The sequence below is a fragment of the Thermobia domestica genome, chromosome 7 (genome assembly GCF_964235325.1).
Source record: "Thermobia domestica chromosome 7, izTheDome1.hap1.1, whole genome shotgun sequence".
In the NCBI taxonomy this organism is placed as follows: Eukaryota; Metazoa; Arthropoda; class Insecta; order Zygentoma; family Lepismatidae; genus Thermobia; species Thermobia domestica.
The window spans coordinates 302,018,131-302,038,852 of record NC_137460.1 but is presented as its reverse complement, the minus strand read 5'-3'; positions in this window follow the sequence as shown (position 1 = coordinate 302,038,852).

Below are 20,722 nucleotides of genomic sequence, written 5' to 3'. Positions count from 1 at the left end.
ACGTCAGCAATAACTATAAACCAGCAAATACAGTGTCATCCCACGAAATCATTTGAGCAAGTGCTTTTCAGGAGGAAAGATGTGTACTTCTAACGATAAAGAATTCATCTTCGCAAGCTATTATCCAATAAACAAAACATGTGATGATTGGTATCAGTGCTAGAACATTTGAACCAGTAATTCGATTGGGCAAAGCAGAACAATTTGGTGTACAACTGACCTGTGAAGAATGGCACGAATCGACCAAATGAATGATTATTTTCATGATGACCTAAATGTGACCATAGTCAAATCATTAGACTCAAATCATGAAGTGGTGATGCGTACAGTCCTCGAAGAGAAGATGGTGCTGTTACGTAAAAAGAGTACATTCCATGTCCCTCGCAATACGGTGTATCTAACACAAACGGAATGGAACAAATTCATCAGCGTATTTCAGTGTGTGAAACATGCAGTGGAAGTGTGCAACAAACTAGTATATTCCTGAAAAAGTACTATTTTGAAAAATGTGTCATGCATATTGTACATCATGTATCTAGATATTGTGATAGTTGTTCGTGGGTGCATACCTGCATTGATAAACAGTTTATTTGTGATCAAATGGACATTGAGTTTCCACCAATTGATATTGCAATAGACCTTAAAAGACTTCAATTGGAATTAAAATTATACGCTAAAGACAAACTAGTGCAAGAAGTTCAAAATACATTGTATCGACAATATCCAGAACCACTATCTGGTATGGATGTATGTGGAGTGTAATAAAATGATCCATTTCAATGAATTGTGTTTTTTTTTCATTTCAAGTACAACCCCAGGTTCTGACGTGTACTATTGCACCACAATGTTGTCAAAGGTTTTTGTTCTAAACAGTTCCGGTTCCTTACTAATGAGTGCACAAACTTTTAAAAATGTCAAACCAAACTTTGAAACAAAAAATTAGAACAAAAATCTTTGAAACAAAATTTTGAAACGAAAAAAAAATTCAAACAAAAAATTTCAAACGAAAAAAATTCAAACAAAATTTTGAAACGAAAAAAATTTCAAACAAAATTTTGAAACAAAAAATTTCAAACAAAAAATTTGGAAACGAAAAATTTCAAACAAAAATTTTAAACAAAATTTTGAAATAAAATTCGAAGCAAAAAAATTTTAAACAAAAAAATTTTGAAACAAATTTCAAACAAAATTCTGAAACAAAAAAATTCAAACAAATTTGAAACAAGAGTTTTCAAACAAAAACTTTCAAACAAAAAATTTTCAAACTAAAAAAATTTTACGTTTCACGGTTAACCGTCAAACTTTATCCGGTTTTTAACTATTCGATTAACAAATAAACGGTTTTGATCATATTTATCAGTGAGTGCAAAATGTTGAACGAAAGCAAGATTTTTTAAATGTTAAACAAAACTTAAAACTGAATGCAGCAAAGATTTGAAAATCAGCAACCAATCAGATTGCACGAAAGATAGTGATCAGCCAATCAGATTGCACGAAAGATAGTGATCAACCAATCAAATTACATCAACAATAACTTTGCCAGTGTTGTAGCATGTATTCCCTTAAGACTATGAGTCATAAGATTCAATAAGGTTAGCTATGTATCCCTGTACACTACCTCATCAAGGTCAATCACGTGGTACATCGTATTGCTTACGTTTATATTTGGCTGTAATAATCAATACCAATGACGCATTCTCAAATTATCCTACAAAGTTTAAATGTACCAATGTCCTGGACTCCTAATCCCATCATAGGTCAATAACTGATCACGTGATCATACTCATATTTGACAATGATTTACCCAAATAACAATTACCAATTATTGATATGACAATAAGAAATGTACCCCTCCCAAAATTTAAGATTGGTACACAAATACACCTGTGTCTTATGAAAAAGTAATAAATCCTGTACTCATTTAACAATAAAGCAGGTTAATAACCTTTAAATTTTGAATATTTGGCCATAAGAGAAACACCATGGGTCCTAGAAAACGTTTACCAAATTATGTTATTTTATAATTCCCAAATTTAAAAGAGAACATAAACATATAGAGGTAATAAACCATATAACGTGCTAAATAGGAGTCAATAACCTCCAAAATTTGATTTTTGGTAGTTCTTTATCTATGAAAAGGGAACGATGTGGCCATCCAAATTTATAGTGGTACATATTGAAGACCTGTACGAAGATACCAAATGCTTATATTAAACAATTTCTAAAACCGAGTGGATGGGCCAAGATACCCCTCCCAAATTTTTAAAGCATGCATCAATGTACCCATATCTTATAATAGGAAATGAACCTATATACATGACCATATAACCATATAAGGTAATAAAACCTCATCAAAGGGGAGAAATTGGACCAAAAACCAAACACATGGTACAACATATTGCTTATGTTTATATTTTAGCAATTTTGTACCCCTAAAAGAGAACGATGTGGACCACCCAAATTTATCATGATACATGTTGAGTCATGTACTATGATACCGAATCCCCTCCCGGGTGCATCAATGTACCTATGTCTTATGATAGGGAATGAACACCTATACATTACCATATAAGGTAATAGGACCTCATCCAAAGGAATAAATTAGGTCAAAAACCAAACACGTGGTTGTACTAAAATTTGGCAATTTTGTACCCCTAAAAGGGAACGAGGTGGACCACCCAAATTTATCATAATACATATTAGGGTCTTGTACTATAATACCAAATGTTTAAATTGGGCAATTTCCAAAATTAAAGGGGTGGGCCAAAGTACCCCTCCCGGGGGTGCAGAAATATACCCATATCTTATGAATGGTAATGGACCCCTATACATGACCATATAACTAAATAGGATAATAACACGTCATCAAAGGGGATAAAATCGACCAAAAACCAAACACACGGTATAACGTATTGCTTACGTTTATATTTTGGCAATTTTGTACCCCTAGAAGGAAACGAGGTGGACCACCCAAATTTATCATAATACATGTTAGAGTCCAGTACTATGACACCACATGCTGAAATTAAGCAATTTCCAAAATTTAAGGGGTGGGCCAAGGTACCCCTCCCGGGGGTGTACAAATGTACCTATGTCTTATGATAGGGAATAGACCCCTATACATAACCATATAAGGTAATAGGACTTCATCCAAGAAAATAAATTGGGCCAAAATACCAAACACGTGGTACAACGTATTGCTTACGTTTATATTTTGGCAAATTTGTACCCCTAGAAGGGAACGAGGTGGACCACCCAAATTTATCATAATACATGTTAGGGTGCAGTACTATAATACCAAATGTTTAAATTGGTCAATTTCCAAAATTGAAGGGGTGGGCCAAGGTACCCCTCCCGGGGGTGCACAAATATACCCACATCTTATGAATGGTAATGGACCCCTATACATGACCATATAACTATATAAGGTAATAACACCTCATCAAAGGGAATAAATTGAGCCAAAAACCAAACACGTGGTATAACGTATTGCTTACGTTTATATTTTTGGCAATTTTGTACCCCTAGAAGGAAATGAGGTGAACCACCCAAATTTATCATAATAGATATTAGGGTCCTATACTATAATACCCAATGTTTAAATTGGTCAATTTCCAAAATTTAAGGGGTGGGCCAAGGTACCCCTCCCAAATTTTTCAAGGGGTGCATTAATATACCCATGTCTTATGAAAGGTAATGGACCCCTGTATACGTCTATATAACCATATAAGGTAATAACACCTCATCCAAGGGGATAAATTACGTCAAAAACCCCCGAAAATTTGAATTTTTGGCAATTTTTTACCCATGAAAGGGAACGACATAGACACCCAATACTGATAGAGGTACATACTATGGTCCTAGGCTACCACACCCAATTTTTAGATTTGGCAATTTCTAAAATTTAAGGGGTGGTCCAAGGTACCCCTCCCAAATTTTTCAAGGGGTGCATTAATATACCTATGTCTTATGAAAGGTAATGGACCCCTGTATACGTCCATATAACCATATAGGGTAATAACACCTCATCAAAGAGGATAAATTAGGCCGAAAACCAAACACGTGGTATAACGTATTGCTTACGTTTATATTTTTGGCAATTTTGTACCCCTAAAAGGGGACGAGGTGGACCACCCAAATTTATCATGCTACATATTAGGGTCCTGTACTATAATACCCAATGTTTAAATTGGGCAATTTCCAAAATTTAAGGGGTGGGCCAAGGTACCCCTGCCAAATTTTTCAAGGGGTGCATTAATATACCCATGTCTTATGAAAGGGAATGGACCCCTGTATACGCCCATATAACCATATAGGGTAACAACACCTCATCCAAGGGGATAAATTAGGTCAAAAACCTCCGAAAATTGAATTTTTGGCAATTTTTTACCCATGAAAGGGAACGACATAGACCCCCAATACGGATAGAGGTACATACTGTGGTCCTAGGCTACCATACCAAATTTTTAGATTTGGCAATTTCCAAAATTTAAGGGGGGTGGTCCTATGTACCCCTGCCAAAATTTAGGGGGTGGGCCAAGGTACCCCTGCCAAAATTTAGAGGGGGTGGTCCTAGGTACCCCTAGGTCATTGACCCGGGGCCAAGGTCATTGACCTTTGACCTATGACGTCACAAAAATTTTTGCTGACTCGGCTGGCCATACGTCGGGGACTACTACTAAGCGCTTCTACTTTCTTCCATCCTAGTTACATGACCTGCCCACCTAAGCCTCCTAGACTTGACGACCCTAACAATGTTTGGTAAACCGTATAAATTATGCAGTTCCTCGTTACAAAGATTCCTCCATTCCCGTTCCTCTTGGGTCCGAATATTCGTCTCAGGATCTTCTTCTCAAATACTGTCAGTCTATGTACTTCTCTCAGAGTAAGCGACCATGTTTCGCAACCATAAAGGACAACAGGAATGATTATCGTTTTATATATTTTAAGCTTCATATTCCTCTAGAGAATTCGCGACGACAAGAGATTTTGAACTGAATAATAACATGAATTCCCTGCTTTTAGTCGACATTTGATTTCTTCGTGAATATGATTTTCGTCTGTTAATATTGATCCTAAATATTTGAAAGTATCCACTTTATCAAAAGGATTATTTAATATTTTAACGAATTCATAATTTGCCGTATTATGGTCCCGACGCACTTCCATATATTTAGTTTTCTCTGCATTTACTTCTAAACCCATGTCCTGCAAGAGTTTAATAACATCTCTGTATTTCTTTTTATTGTTCTCCTGTCATCCCCTATTAAATTTACATCATCAGCATATGCCATAACCTGGTGAATACCGCCAACTCTAGGCCCTGGTTGCTATCTTTGATTTTCCTTATAGCGTATTCCAGAACAAAGTTGAATAATAACGGCGACAAAGTATCTCCTTGTTTCAGGCCATTTTCGACGTGAAAGCTCGTGGACAAAAAATTTCCTACCCGGACTTTACTTTGGGATTCATTTAAACATATCCTAATTAATCTAATTAGCTTTCTCGGTATTCCAACTTCTGTGAAAACGTTGTATAATGTTCCTCTCCTAAGCGAGCAGTAAGCCTTTCTAAAATCAATAAATATGATTAGCTTTAAAAAAAATCTCGTTTCTTTGTTGTAAAAGTTTTGAAAGTTTCCCACCTGATGTCTACGAAATGTTGTGTAGTCTGATGGAAAGAGACTGATTAGCAACTCTCAAGGACTAACTCTGCCATGCAACTGAGAGCAACAAACAATGAAAAGCAACTCAAAGCAAAAAAAAAAAAAAACTATTTTTTACTGCTGCCTGTCACTTCTGGTTGTCCGATAGAGATCAACTGTGATGTCTTTCTTCGGCTAAACTAAATGTTGGAAGAGACATGGTGTCTCGCTCAGTTGAAAAGTGTCACTTCTGGTGTGAACCTATAACATGACAGTTCGTGGGGGACAACATTGAGTTCGCCCGTTTTTCTTGGAGTTCTCCTGTTTCCTCCCACCATCAAATTCCGTTAGGGGGCCGCGGTGGCTCAGTGGTAGAGCATTCACCTCTGGTGCTTGGGGTCCAGGGTTCGATCCCAGCTCCCGCCAAGTGAACTTTGTGGTGGACAAAAACCGAGTGCGTGGGTTTTCTCGGGGTTCTCCCGTTTTCTCCCACTTTATTCATTCCACCATTTCATTCATTACTGATTGTCACCGTCTCCTTTAGCCTAACCGGCATAACCATGGGACGTAAAACTCAAAGATTCATTTCATTTCATTTTTCAAATTCCGTTAATTTGTTTGATAATCATTTACTTTCGTTAAGACATAAGAACAGGACCTTAAAGTGAAGATTTTACTTTTTCCTAAATATTGGCAACCTTGGAATAAAAACCTAGTTAAAGGATTTTAGCTAAGGTTAAAGGATTAGAATTTTGGAAAGTAAGTTAGTCCACCCAGTGACGTACACAGAAATTAGTCCAGGGGGCTTCGAGCTCCCAAATTCGTATAATTGAAGCTCCCTCTGCAATAACAAGGTAAGTGAAAAATGGAAGTTTTTAGTTACAAAGCTTTTAAACTTAAGATGCAACGTGCTATTTAACAGGAGTAAATCTGTGTATGTATGCCTATGGAAAAAGTGGAGTAGCGCCTGGTCTGCGCTTTAGAGCATAAAATGGCGAATACCGAAATTGCGGAATAATAAAAAATGAAGGTGGAAGAATGAGCCTTTACATTGTTATTGCATAACCTAAACTAATGGTGATGGTAGTAGTAATGGTGAAAAGACTATAGGAACACATAAAAACATGTGTGACAACGTTTATTTATTGCAACACACGAGAATACAAAATAGCAAAAATCTGAGCATTGTATTCAACAAAATCCGGAAACTGCACTGTTCTGAGTCCATTTCAGATTCAGAATCCTGGAGCACAGATAAACAAAATCAACAGTGTTCCGCACGTTCTTTTAAAACTGCTGCTTGGCAAGAGTAACAAATCGTATCAGAGCTTCCACATCCTTCTTCTCTGAATTATTGATTCCTGGCTTGGTTGGTTTCTTCAGGAAGAACAGTATGGTGTTCAGTGGTGCTGCCTGCAAGGAATAAGCTTTTTCTCCTACACCACTATACGTATCCGAAACTGACACAGATCCATGTGGGTGGTTTTCATTCCCTTTCCCCTTGCCTGATTTACTAATAAATCCGAAAACCGGTTCGGATTACATATGCTAATTACAATAATGACTTTTGATCTTCAAATCCGATATCTGAAATCCGATTTAAATCTGAATCCGGATAACCGTAATTCGAATTTTTCAAAACCCGAATATTCGAACATCCGGATTTTGGGCAGCACTGTTTGAATTTCCATATTAACATCTAAGAAAAAAAAAACAAAACACAAAACTTTGCCAGAGTTCACGATTTATCTTTCTCTTTCATCTCTTCCGCTTTTGTCATTCTCATTCGACTGCTTCGATTTTGTCCATTTTGAAACAAAATGGTCAAGTATGTCTCCGTACCAACGCTTTCACTTCAACCGACCCTTGAAAACAAAGTTACAGACCCATCGCGTCGCATCCTCGCATCTACCAGTGCTTGCTTCACTAGCCGCAGACAGCGGCGCCCTCTGTTATCCGCATCGGGAAACTGCGACTTGATGCAGATGAATTGTGTTTTTCTCACAACAGAATCTTCGAATATGCACTAGAGGTGACGGAAAAGGAAAGTAATACCACACGACTTCTTTATCTATGTTTCACCAGGAATCGAGCTAACTCGACTTACCTTGTTATTACAGAGGGCAGGGACGTACGGAAGGGGGGGGACACGGGGGTCCGGACCCCCCCCCGAAATTTCGACTTTTTAAAAATTTAGCCTAATTTTAGGGGCAATTTTAGCAATTTTAATATAAAATAGCTTCATATTTAGTTTGAACCCCCCCCGAAATAAATTCCTGGGTACGCTACTGACAGAGGGCCCTTCACTTTCAGGTGTTTGTATAATAGCTATATATCTCAATGTGGTAAATGTTTATTTTTGGATATCATCTTGCTCTGGGTGTTAAAACTCCGAAACCCTCTATTGCGTACGCCACTAATCCACTTAACGTTGAAATGTTTTCTCTTTCTTCACTCTCATTTTTCCTCCGGTCTCAGTTTATTCATTATCTCACCTTATACGTAGTATAGTACTCTCTAGTTCTGTATTACTTAGCTGAGACATGTCATCATACTGTTAGCTATATATTGTTTTATTCGTAATGAAACAAGCTTTTAGTTTAAGTCAGCTGAACAAAGTGGTTTCTGTGCATATGACACTGGGTTCGTTCCCAATAAGTCTTGCACAAAAGTGCGAGTAATGTTTTGAATCTAGCCTTATACAATAAGATTTATCATACATAGTCTTTGTATTAAACTGTAACATTAAAACCCAATCAAACAATCGATTGTTCAATTTTATTAGCATTGAAGATCAAAAGTCATGATTGTGAATTATCGAATTTTATTGTGCCAATATATTAACATGTATTAAGGCGGTTGGTACCTCTTCGCTGAGTCGAGTTTTTCCCTATCTAATAACATTGGAAATTTTTTCGTGTTTTTCTCAGCAAGCAATGAACAAATCCTTACAAAAATTTGCATGGAGTCAGGTCGATAATAAAGGATTCGTTATATGAGCTTATAATTTTACTAAAAGCCTCCAATTAAGTTATTCATTCCCCCCTTTTTTCATGTGAAGATTTGCAATAACGCATTCACGACACTGCGTTCTCTCTTCTAGCAGGTTGCGGCGAGTAACTGAGGGTTACTTTGAAGTTTTAACATTGTCCACAGCCGTGAGGGGACCCTTTTCAACAATGACACATTTACGGCATTTCAGTGAGGAGGCGTTGGAGTACGTTTTCTTTGCTGAAAGCAGAAAAAATAAACACAGCGAGAACAGATCCATTCTTCTTTACATTAGCTTCCCCCCCCGTCAAGTATAGACAGTTAAAAGCAATTAGAAGCGAACTGTCTTTATTGAATAAAGATACTTTTAATGTATACGAAAGCGAATGTCACTTTATTATTATTATTATTATTATTATTATTATTATTATTATTATTATTATTATTATTATTATTATTATTATTATTATTATTATTACATTTTTCAAAACATGAAGAGACATACCTTTCTTGACTCCAGTCCCCATTCTATCTATATATAAGGTTATTTATAATAAACTTCTATACTGGTAAAAGAAAAGCTACTTTTATAGTGACGTATCTTGCTAAGATAATTATTTGTATTTTATTTATTTATTTATCTATATATATAAAAGAGAACGCACAAATCCTTTGTGAACTCATCACGCTAATACGGCTGAACCAATTTCTTTCATTTTTGGGGGGTTATTATGATTTGGACCCTAGATGGTTTTTATCATATCACTTTAATTTTTAATTACCAGTGTCTTGAGATAATTGACCATTCAAGTATCCATACGTACAAATCCTTTGTTATTAGTTCATCATAGGTAAAAATAAACGTATTTATATGCAACCCGCATGACCATGTGACTCGGCGGGTTAACATAAATGACAGGCGCTATAATTTTAACATTTACTGCAATTTGAAAGCGAAAAAGTAAAAATTATCTAAGTAACAAAGTTTATTGCGTTCCGGGGTGACCGCAGCGAAGCGGGGTGAACGCTGCTAGTCTTATATATAAAAGAGAACGTACAAATCCTTTGTTCCCTCATCACGCTAATACGGCTGAACCAATTTCTTTCATTTTTGGGGGGTTATTAGGATTTGGACCCTAGGTGGTTTTTATCATATCACTTTAATTTTTAATTACCAGTGTCTTGAGATAATTGACCATTGAAGTGTCCATAACGTACAAATCCTTTGTTAGTTCATCATAGGTAAAAATAAACGTATTTATATGCAACCCGCATGACCGTGTCACTCGGCGGGTTAACATAAATGACAGGCGATATAATGTTAACATTTACTGCATTGAAAGCGAAAAAGTAAAAATTATCTAAGTAACAACGTTTATTGCGTTCCGGGGTGACCGCAGCGAAGCGGGGCGGGTTAACATAAATGACAGGCGATATAATGTTAACATTTACTGCAATCTTCTATGGTTTTTATCATATCACTTGAAAGCGAAAAAGTAAAAATTATCTAAGTAACAAAGTTTATTGCGTTCCGGGGTGACCGCAGCGAAGCGGGGTGAACGCTGCTAGTTTATTATACATATTTCAATTTAAAATAAAGTATATGGTTTGTAACAACGAATAGTGCTCGAAATAGTACCTATTACCAGTCAACTATAGATTTAGATCAAACATAATAATGGACAACACCAAGATATATTGTATACATTTATTGGATTCAAAAGATCCAATATATTTCAGACAAACATTTTCTTGTAGGTCTTATATCTCGAGAATTACATATAAGATTAGCGTACCTCTTCTATGACTTAATTTAGTATGATGTGCTTATTCCGTAAAAAGAAAAAAAATACAAAAACCCGATTTAGCTGCCATTCAAAAAATTTGTGGGCCCTGATCCAAAAAAAAATTCAACATATTTCATCCATTCAAACATTTTCTTGTACGCCCCATATTTTGAGAACTACATATAGTATAGCCAAACCAAAAGTAACAATTTAGTCCGCATGATGTGCTTATTTCGTAAAAAATACGAAAACTCGATTTAGGAGCCGTTGCTAACTTTTGTGGCCCCTGATCCAAAAACTAATTATTTGGCAAAATCGAAATCTTTTTATGCACTTTTTGGATCATTTTTAAAATTCTTAGCCAAGATCGCTATCTTTTGATCCATTTTTTGGATTATTCCTAAAATTCTTGTTTTTATATATTTTGTATATTTATATAAAAGGTGATACAAAGAAAATTTAGGAAAGCAATTGATCTGATTGAAGATTTGTTTAAATCTATTTTATAGAGTCTTTTAGATTTGTTTAACTATATTCCTGTTAACTGCAGATTTTTTTTAAAAGATCTCTTTTTAATCTATATTCAGTGGCAAAGGGTGGTAAGAGGCCCTGAGGCCCGGCCTACCCATTTACTTTCAGAAATTTTAATTTATAATTAATTTATTTTCCTTGCACAGAATGCATGATATTTTCTAAGTTATTAAAAAAATGTTCGATAAAGAAATCATGGTTGACACCACTGCTGGGAGGCTCACTGAGCAGTGTCTCAGGCGGCAGTAGAACTATCGTCAAGCTACTCAGAAAATCCCGCGAGAGAACGTGTTGGTAATAACTAGACTTCGGATTTTTGCATATTTGCATGTTTTTTTCCTGATGTGATATTGATATGCTCTTTAAACAGAAATTCGTTTCAACTGTTTTAGGGTAAAATAGTAGAGTTTTATAGTGCATATATTTGCATATTTCGGAGGTTAATAGTAGTAATCGCGTCACTTTGCCTCACTTTTTGGCCCCTGGGTCCCTGCCTCAGGACCCATGGTCCCTGGCCGGGGTCAATGACCTAGGGGTACATAGGACCACCCCCTCTAAATTTTGGGAGGGGTACCTTGGCCCACCCCCTAAATTTTGGCAGGGGTACATAGGACCACCCCCCTTAAATTTTGGAAATTGCCAAATTTAAAAATTTGGTATGGTAGCCTAGAACCACAGTATGTACCTCTAACAGTATTGGGTGTCTATGTCGTTCCCTTTCATGGGTAAAAAATTGCCAAAAAGTCAAATTTCGGGGGTTTTTGACCTAATTTATCCCCTTGGATGAGGTGTTATTACCCTATATAGTTATATGGCGTATACAGGGGTCCATTACCTTTCATAAGACATGGGTATATTAATGCACCCCTTGAAAAATTTGGGAGGGGTACCATGGCCCACCCCTTCAATTTTGGAAATTGCCCAATTTCAACATTGGGTATTATAGTACAGGACCCTAATATGTACTATGATAAATTTGGGTGGTCCACCTCATTCCCTTTTAGGGGTACATAGGACCATCCCCCTTAAATTTTGGAAATTGCCCAATTTCAACATTGGGTATAATAGTATAGGACCCTAATATGTATTATGATAAATTTGGGTGGTCCACCTCATTCCCTTTTAGGGGTAAAAAATTGCCAAAAATTCAAATTTCGGGGGTTTTTGACCTAATTTATCCCCTTGGATGAGGTGTTATTACCCTATATAGTTATATGGCGTATACAGGGGTCCATTACCTTTCATAAGACATGGGTATATTAATGCACCCCTTGAAAAATTTGGGAGGGGTACCATGGCCCACCCCTTCAATTTTGGAAATTGCCCAATTTCAACATTGGGTATTATAGTACAGGACCCTAATATGTACTATGATAAATTTGGGTGGTCCACCTCATTCCCTTTTAGGGGTACATAGGACCATCCCCCTTAAATTTTGGAAATTGCCCAATTTCAACATTGGGTATAATAGTATAGGACCCTAATATGTATTATGATAAATTTGGGTGGTCCACCTCATTCCCTTTTAGGGGTAAAAAATTGCCAAAAATTCAAATTTCGGGGGTTTTTGACCTAATTTATCCCCTTGGATGAGGTGTTATTACCCTATATAGTTATATGGCGTATACAGGGGTCCATTACCTTTCATAAGACATGGGTATATTAATGCACCCCTTGAAAAATTTGGGAGGGGTACTTTGGCCCACCCCTTAAATTTTGGAAATTGCCCAATTTAAACATTTGGTATTATAGTACCGGACCTGAACATGTATCGTGATAAATTTGGGTGTTCCACCTCGTTCCCTTTTAGGGGTACAAAATTGTCAAAATATAAACGTAAGCAATACGTTGTACCACGTGTTTGGTCTTTTGGCCCAATTTATCCTCTTGGATGAGGTTCTATTACCTTATATGGTTATATGGTTATGTATAGGGGTCTATTCCCTATCATAAGACATAGGTACATTTGTGCACTCCTTTAAAATTTTTGGGAGGGGTACTTTGGCCCACCCCTTAAATTTTGGAAATTGCTCATTTTATATATTTGGTATTATAGTACCGGACCTTAACATGTATTATTATGATAAATTTGGGTGTTCCACCTCGTTCCCTTTTAGGGGTACGAAATTGCCAAATTTTAGTACAACCACGTGTTTGGTCTTTTGGCCCAATTTGTCCTCTTGGATGAGGTCCTATTACCTTATATGGTTATATGGTCATGTATAGGGGTCCATTACCTATTATAAGACATAGGTACATTTGTGCACTCTTTAAATTTTTTTGGGAGGGGTACTTTGGCCCACCCCTTAAATTTTGGAAATTGCTCATTTTATATATTTGGTATTATAGTACTGGACCCTAACTGTATTATGATAAATTTGGGTAGTTCACCTTGTTCCCTTTCATGCGTAAAAAAAATTGCCAAATTTTACTACAACCACGTGTTTGGTATTTTGGTTCACCCCTTGGATGAGGTCCTATTACCTTATATGATTATATGGTTATGTATATTGGTCCATTCCCTATTATAAGACATGGGTATATTGATGCACCCTTTAAAAAATTTGGGAGGGGTATCTTGACTCATCCACTCAGTTTTAGAAATTGATTAATATAAGCATTTGGTATCTTCGTACAGGTCTTCAATATGTACCACTATAAATTTGGATGGTCCACATCGTTCCCTTTCATGGGTAAAGAACTACCAAAAATCAAATTTCGGATGTTATTGACCCCTATTTAATACGTTATATGGTTTATTACCTCTATATGTTTATGTTCTCTTTTAAATTTGGGAATTATCAAATAACAAAATTCGGTAAACGTTTTCTAGGACCCATTGGTATTCCTCTTATGGCCAAATATTCAAAATTTAAAGGTTATTGACCGGCTTTATTATTGAATAAGTACAGGATTTATTACTTTTTCATAAGACACAGGTGTATTTGTGTACCAATCTTAAATTTTGGGAGGGGTACATTTCTTATTGTCATATCAATAATTGGTAATTGTTCTTTGGGTAAATCATTGTCAAATATGAGTATGATCACGTGATCAGTTATTAACCTATGATGGGATTAGGAGTCCAGGACATTGGTACATTTAAACTTTGTAGGATAATTTGAGAATGCGTCATTGATATTGATTATTACAGCCAAATATAAACGTAAGCAATACGATGTACCACGTGATTGACCTTGATGAGGTAGTGTACAGGGATTCATTTCCTTTGTTGTGGTACTTCTTAAGTTTGAGTACACACACTTCTAGAAAACAGTTGGTTCTACTCAGGTAAACAATTGACGGACATTATTGACCTTATTGAACATATAATAATATGATTAACTCTAAGACTTAGGTATATCAGGAGAAGTATTCTTTAAATTTGGGAATGGTGATAAACAGAATTTTAACATAAGGCGCGAAATTAGAAACAATACATTGAACTTTAGTCACAGCTCATAGTCTAAGATCATTGGTGGTGATTGATTTGAAATCTGATAGCTATCCTTATTGAATCTTATGACTCATAGACGAAAGGCAATACATGCTACAACACTGGCAAAGTTATTGTTAATGCAATTTGATTGGTTGATCACTATCTTTCGTGCAATCTGATTGGCTGATGATTTTCAAATCTTTGCTGTATTCAGTTTTAAGTTTTTGTTTAACATTTAAAAAATCTTGGTTTCGTTCAACATTTTGCACTCACTGATAAATATGATCAAAACCGTTTATTTGTTAATCGAATAGTTAAAAACCGGATAAAGTTTGACGGTTAACCGTGAAACGTAAAATTTTTTTAGTTTGAAATTTTTTTGCTTGAAATTTTTTTGTTTGAAAATTTTTTCGTTTCCAAATTTTTTGTTTCAAAATTTTGTTTGAGATTTTTTCGTTTTGAAATTTTTGTTTGAAAATTTTTTCGTTTGAAATTTTTTGTTTGAAAATTTTTTGTTTAAAATTTTTCGTTTCCAAATTTTTTGTTTGAAATTTTTTGTTTCAAAATTTTGTTTGAAATTTTTTTCGCTTCAAATTTTTGTTTGAATTTTTTTTTGGTTTGAAATTTTTTGTTTGAATTTTTTTTTCGTTTCAAAATTTTGTTTCAAAGATTTTTGTTTGAAATTTTTGTTTCAAAGTTTGAGTTGACATTTTTAAAAGTTTGTGCACCTATTAGTAAAGAACCGGAACTGTTTAGAACAAAAACCTTTGACAACATTGTGGTGCAATAGTACACGTCAGAACCTGGGGTTGTACTTGAAATGAAAAAAAAAACACAATTCATTGAAATGGATCATTTTATTACACTCCACATACATCCATACCAGATAGTGGTTCTGGATATTGTCGATACAATGTATTTTGAACTTCTTGCACTAGTTTGTCTTTAGCATATAATTTTAATTCCAGTTGAAGTCTTTTAAGGTCTAATGCAATATCAATTGGTGGAAACTCAATATCCATTTGATCACAAATAAACTGTTTATCAATACAGGTATGCACTAGCCGGAACTGTTTAGAGCAAAAACCTCTGGCAACATTGTGGTGCAATAGTACACGTCAGAACATGATAATGCAACGTCATCAGTTTTGCATCATATATAAGTATCGTTCGCGTTAGTATTCATGATAACGTCATCATGGCTACTTGTCTGCAGTTTCTAAACACGCGTGATGTGATGAAATCATTTACCAAGATTACTGATTTACAACAGAATGTACCTTATAGAATCTTAGCTAGCCAAATGATCCCTACAAAGTTTGGATTAAGAATCGTAGTGAAGCTTGAAAATGATAAGAATATAATTTTACCAGCAAGATATTTACCCATGGAACCATCAAAACAAGAAGAAGTGCTGCGTTTCTTAAATACTGGATCTGTATCTTTATGTTACAAAGGATTCTTGGGTCGAAGTCATCAACTTGAATTTAGTACACAGCCAGATTCGTCAGCCATTGTGATGAAATCATGAATCAGCACATTTCTTTCCAATGACGTCAGCTGTAGTTGTATGAATGTGGTTGGTCGGCATGACGTCAGCAACTGTGATGAAACTATAAATTCAAACGTCAGCACATGACGTCAGCCGTAGTTCTATAAATCAACCAATACAGTGTCAGCTCATGAAATCATTTGAGCAAGTGCTTTTCAGGAGGAAAGATGTGTACTTCTAACGATAAAGAGTTCATCTTCGCAAGATATTATCCAATAAATATATTTCAAACAAAACATGTGATGATTGGTATCAGTGCTAGAACATTTGAACCTGTGATTCGATTGGGCAAAGCAGAACAATTTGGTGTACAACTGACCTGTGAAGAATGGCAAATATTATGTTCACGAATCGACCAAATGAACGATTATTTTCATGATGAGCTAAATGTGACCATAGTCAAATTATTAGGCTCAAATCATGAAGTGGTGCTGCGTACAGTCCTCGAAGAGAAGATGGTGCTGTTACGTAAAAAGAGTACATTCCATGTCCCTCGTAACATGGTGTATCTAACACAAACTGAATGGAACAAATTCATCAGCGTATTTCAGTGTGTGAAACATGCAGTGGAAGTGTGCAACAAAACTAGTATATTCCTGAAAAAGTACTATTTTGAAAAATGTGTTATGCATATTGTACAACATGTATCTAGATATTGTGATGGTTGTCAACATCGATCGTGGGTGCATACCTGTATTGATAAACAGTTTATTTGTGATCAAATGGACATTGAGTTTCCACCAATTGATATTGCATTAGACCTTAAAAGACTTCAACTGGAATTAAAATTATATGCTAAAGACAAACTAGTGCAAGAAGTTCAAAATACATTGTATCGACAATATCCAGAACCACTATCTGGTATGGATGTATGTGGAGTGTAATAAAATGATCCATTTCAATGAATTGTGTTTTTTCATTTCAAGTACAACCCCAGGTTCTGACGTGTACTATTGCACCACAATGTTGTCAAAGGTTTTTGTTCTAAACAGTTCCGGTTCTTTACTAATAGGTGCACAAACTTTTAAAAATGTCAACTCAAACTTTGAAACAAAAATTTCAAACAAAAATCTTTGAAACAAAATTTTGAAACGAAAAAAAAAATTCAAACAAAAAATTTCAAACCAAAAAAAATTCAAACAAAAATTTGAAGCGAAAAAAATTTCAAACAAAATTTTGAAACAAAAAATTTCAAACAAAAAATTTGGAAACGAAAAATTTTAAACAAAATTTTAAACAAAATTTTCGAACAAAAATTTTCAAAAAAAATTTCAAACGAAAAAATTTTCAAACAAAAATTTCAAAACGAAAAAATCTCAAACAAAATTTTGAAACAAAAAATTTGGAAACGAAAAAATTTTCAAACAAAAAAATTTCAAGCAAAAAAATTTCAAACTAAAAAAATTTTACGTTTCACGGTTAACCGTCAAACTTTATCCGGTTTTTAACTATTCGATTAACAAATAAACGGTTTTGATCATATTTATCAGTGATTGCAAAATGTTGAACGAAACCAAGATTTTTTAAATGTTAAACAAAAACTTAAAACTGAATACAGCAAAGATTTGAAAATCATCAGCCAATCAGATTGCACGAAAGATAGTGATCAACCAATCAGATTGCAGGAAAGATAGTGATCAACCAATCAAATTGCATTAACAATAACTTTGCCAGTGTTGTAGCATGTATTGCCTTTCGTCTATGAGTCATAAGATTCAATAAGGATAGCTATCAGATTTCAAATCAATCACCACCAATGATCTTAGACTATGAGCTGTGACTAAAGTTCAATGTATTGTTTCTAATTTCGCGCCTTATGTTAAAATTCTGTTTATCACCATTCCCAAATTTAAAGAATACTTCTCCTGATATACCTAAGTCTTAGAGTTAATCATATTATTATATGTTCAATAAGGTCAATAATGTCCGTCAATTGTTTACCTGAGTAGAACCAACTGTTTTCTAGAAGTGTGTGTACTCAAACTTAAGAAGTACCACAACAAAGGAAATGAATCCCTGTACACTACCTCATCAAGGTCAATCACGTGGTACATCGTATTGCTTACGTTTATATTTGGCTGTAATAATCAATATCAATGACGCATTCTCAAATTATCCTACAAAGTTTAAATGTACCAATGTCCTGGACTCCTAATCCCATCATAGGTTAATAACTGATCACGTGATCATACTCATATTTGACAATGATTTACCCAAAGAACAATTACCAATTATTGATATGACAATAAGAAATGTACCCCTCCCAAAATTTAAGATTGGTACACAAATACACCTGTGTCTTATGAAAAAGTAATAAATCCTGTACTTATTCAATAATAAAGCCGGTCAATAACCTTTAAATTTTGAATATTTGGCCATAAGAGGAATACCAATGGGTCCTAGAAAACGTTTACCGAATTTTGTTATTTGATAATTCCCAAATTTAAAAGAGAACATAAACATATAGAGGTAATAAACCATATAACGTATTAAATAGGGGTCAATAACATCCGAAATTTGATTTTTGGTAGTTCTTTACCCATGAAAGGGAACGATGTGGACCATCCAAATTTATAGTGGTACATATTGAAGACCTGTACGAAGATACCAAATGCTTATATTAATCAATTTCTAAAACTGAGTGGATGAGTCAAGATACCCCTCCCAAATTTTTTAAAGGGTGCATCAATATACCCATGTCTTATAATAGGGAATGGACCAATATACATAACCATATAATCATATAAGGTAATAGGACCTCATCCAAGGGGTGAACCAAAATACCAAACACGTGGTTGTAGTAAAATTTGGCAATTTTTTTTACGCATGAAAGGGAACAAGGTGAACTACCCAAATTTATCATAATACATGTTAGGGTCCAGTACTATAATACCAAATATATAAAATGAGCAATTTCCAAAATTTAAGGGGTGGGCCAAAGTACCCCTCCCAAAAAAATTTAAAGAGTGCACAAATGTACCTATGTCTTATAATAGGTAATGGACCCCTATACATGACCATATAACCATATAAGGTAATAGGACCTCATCCAAGAGGACAAATTGGGCCAAAAGACCAAACACGTGGTTGTACTAAAATTTGGCAATTTCGTACCCCTAAAAGGGAACGAGGTGGAACACCCAAATTTATCATAATAATACATGTTAAGGTCCGGTACTATAATACCAAATATATAAAATGAGCAATTTCCAAAATTTAAGGGGTGGGCCAAAGTACCCCTCCCAAAAATTTTAAAGGAGTGCACAAATGTACCTATGTCTTATGATAGGGAATAGACCCCTATACATAACCATATAACCATATAAGGTAATAGAACCTCATCCAAGAGGATAAATTGGGCCAAAAGACCAAACACGTGGTACAACGTATTGCTTACGTTTATATTTTGACAATTTTGTACCCCTAAAAGGGAACGAGGTGGAACACCCAAATTTATCACGATACATGTTCAGGTCCGGTACTATAATACCAAATGTTTAAATTGGGCAATTTCCAAAATTTAAGGGGTGGGCCATGGTACCCCTCCCAAATTTTTCAAGGGGTGCATTAATATACCCATGTCTTATGAAAGGTAATGGACCCCTGTATACGCCATATAACTATATAGGGTAATAACACCTCATCCAAGGGGATAAATTAGGTCAAAAACCCCCGAAATTTGAATTTTTGGCAATTTTTTACCCCTAAAAGGGAATGAGGTGGACCACCCAAATTTATCATAATACATATTAGGGTCCTATACTATTATACCCAATGTTGAAATTGGGCAATTTCCAAAATTTAAGGGGGATGGTCCTATGTACCCCTAAAAGGGAATGAGGTGGACCACCCAAATTTATCATAGCACATATTAGGGTCCTGTACTATAATACCCAATGTTGAAATTGGGCAATTTCCAAAATTTAAGGGGTGGGCCATGGTACCCCTCCCAAATTTTTCAAGGGGTGCATTAATATACCCATGTCTTATGAAAGGTAATGGACCCCTGTATACGCCATATAACTATATAGGGTAATAACACCTCATCCAAGGGGATAAATTAGGTCAAAAACCCCCGAAATTTGAATTTTTGGCAATTTTTTACCCCTAAAAGGGAATGAGGTGGACCACCCAAATTTATCATAATACATATTAGGGTCCTATACTATTATACCCAATGTTGAAATTGGGCAATTTCCAAAATTTAAGGGGGATGGTCCTATGTACCCCTAAAAGGGAATGAGGTGGACCACCCAAATTTATCATAGTACATATTAGGGTCCTGTACTATAATACCCAATGTTGAAATTGGGCAATTTCCAAAATTGAAGGGGTGGGCCATGGTACCCCTCCCAAATTTTTCAAGGGGTGCATTAATATACCCATGTCTTATGAAAGGTAATGGACCCCTGTATACGCCATATAACTATATAGGGTAATAACACCTCATCCAAGGGGATAAATTAGGTCAAAAACCCCCGAAATTTGACTTTTTGGCAATTTTTTACCCATGAAAGGGAACGACATAGACACCCAATACTGTTAGAGGTACATACTGTGGTCCTAGGCTACCATACCAAATTTTTAAATTTGGCAATTTCCAAAATTTAAGGGGGGTGGTCCTATGTACCCCTGCCAAAATTTAGGGGGTGGGCCAAGGTACCCCTCCCAAAATTTAGAGGGGGTGGTCCTATGTACCCCTAGGTCATTGACCCCGGCCAGGGACCATGGGTCCTGAGGCAGGGACCCAGGGGCCAAAAAGTGAGGCAAAGTGACGC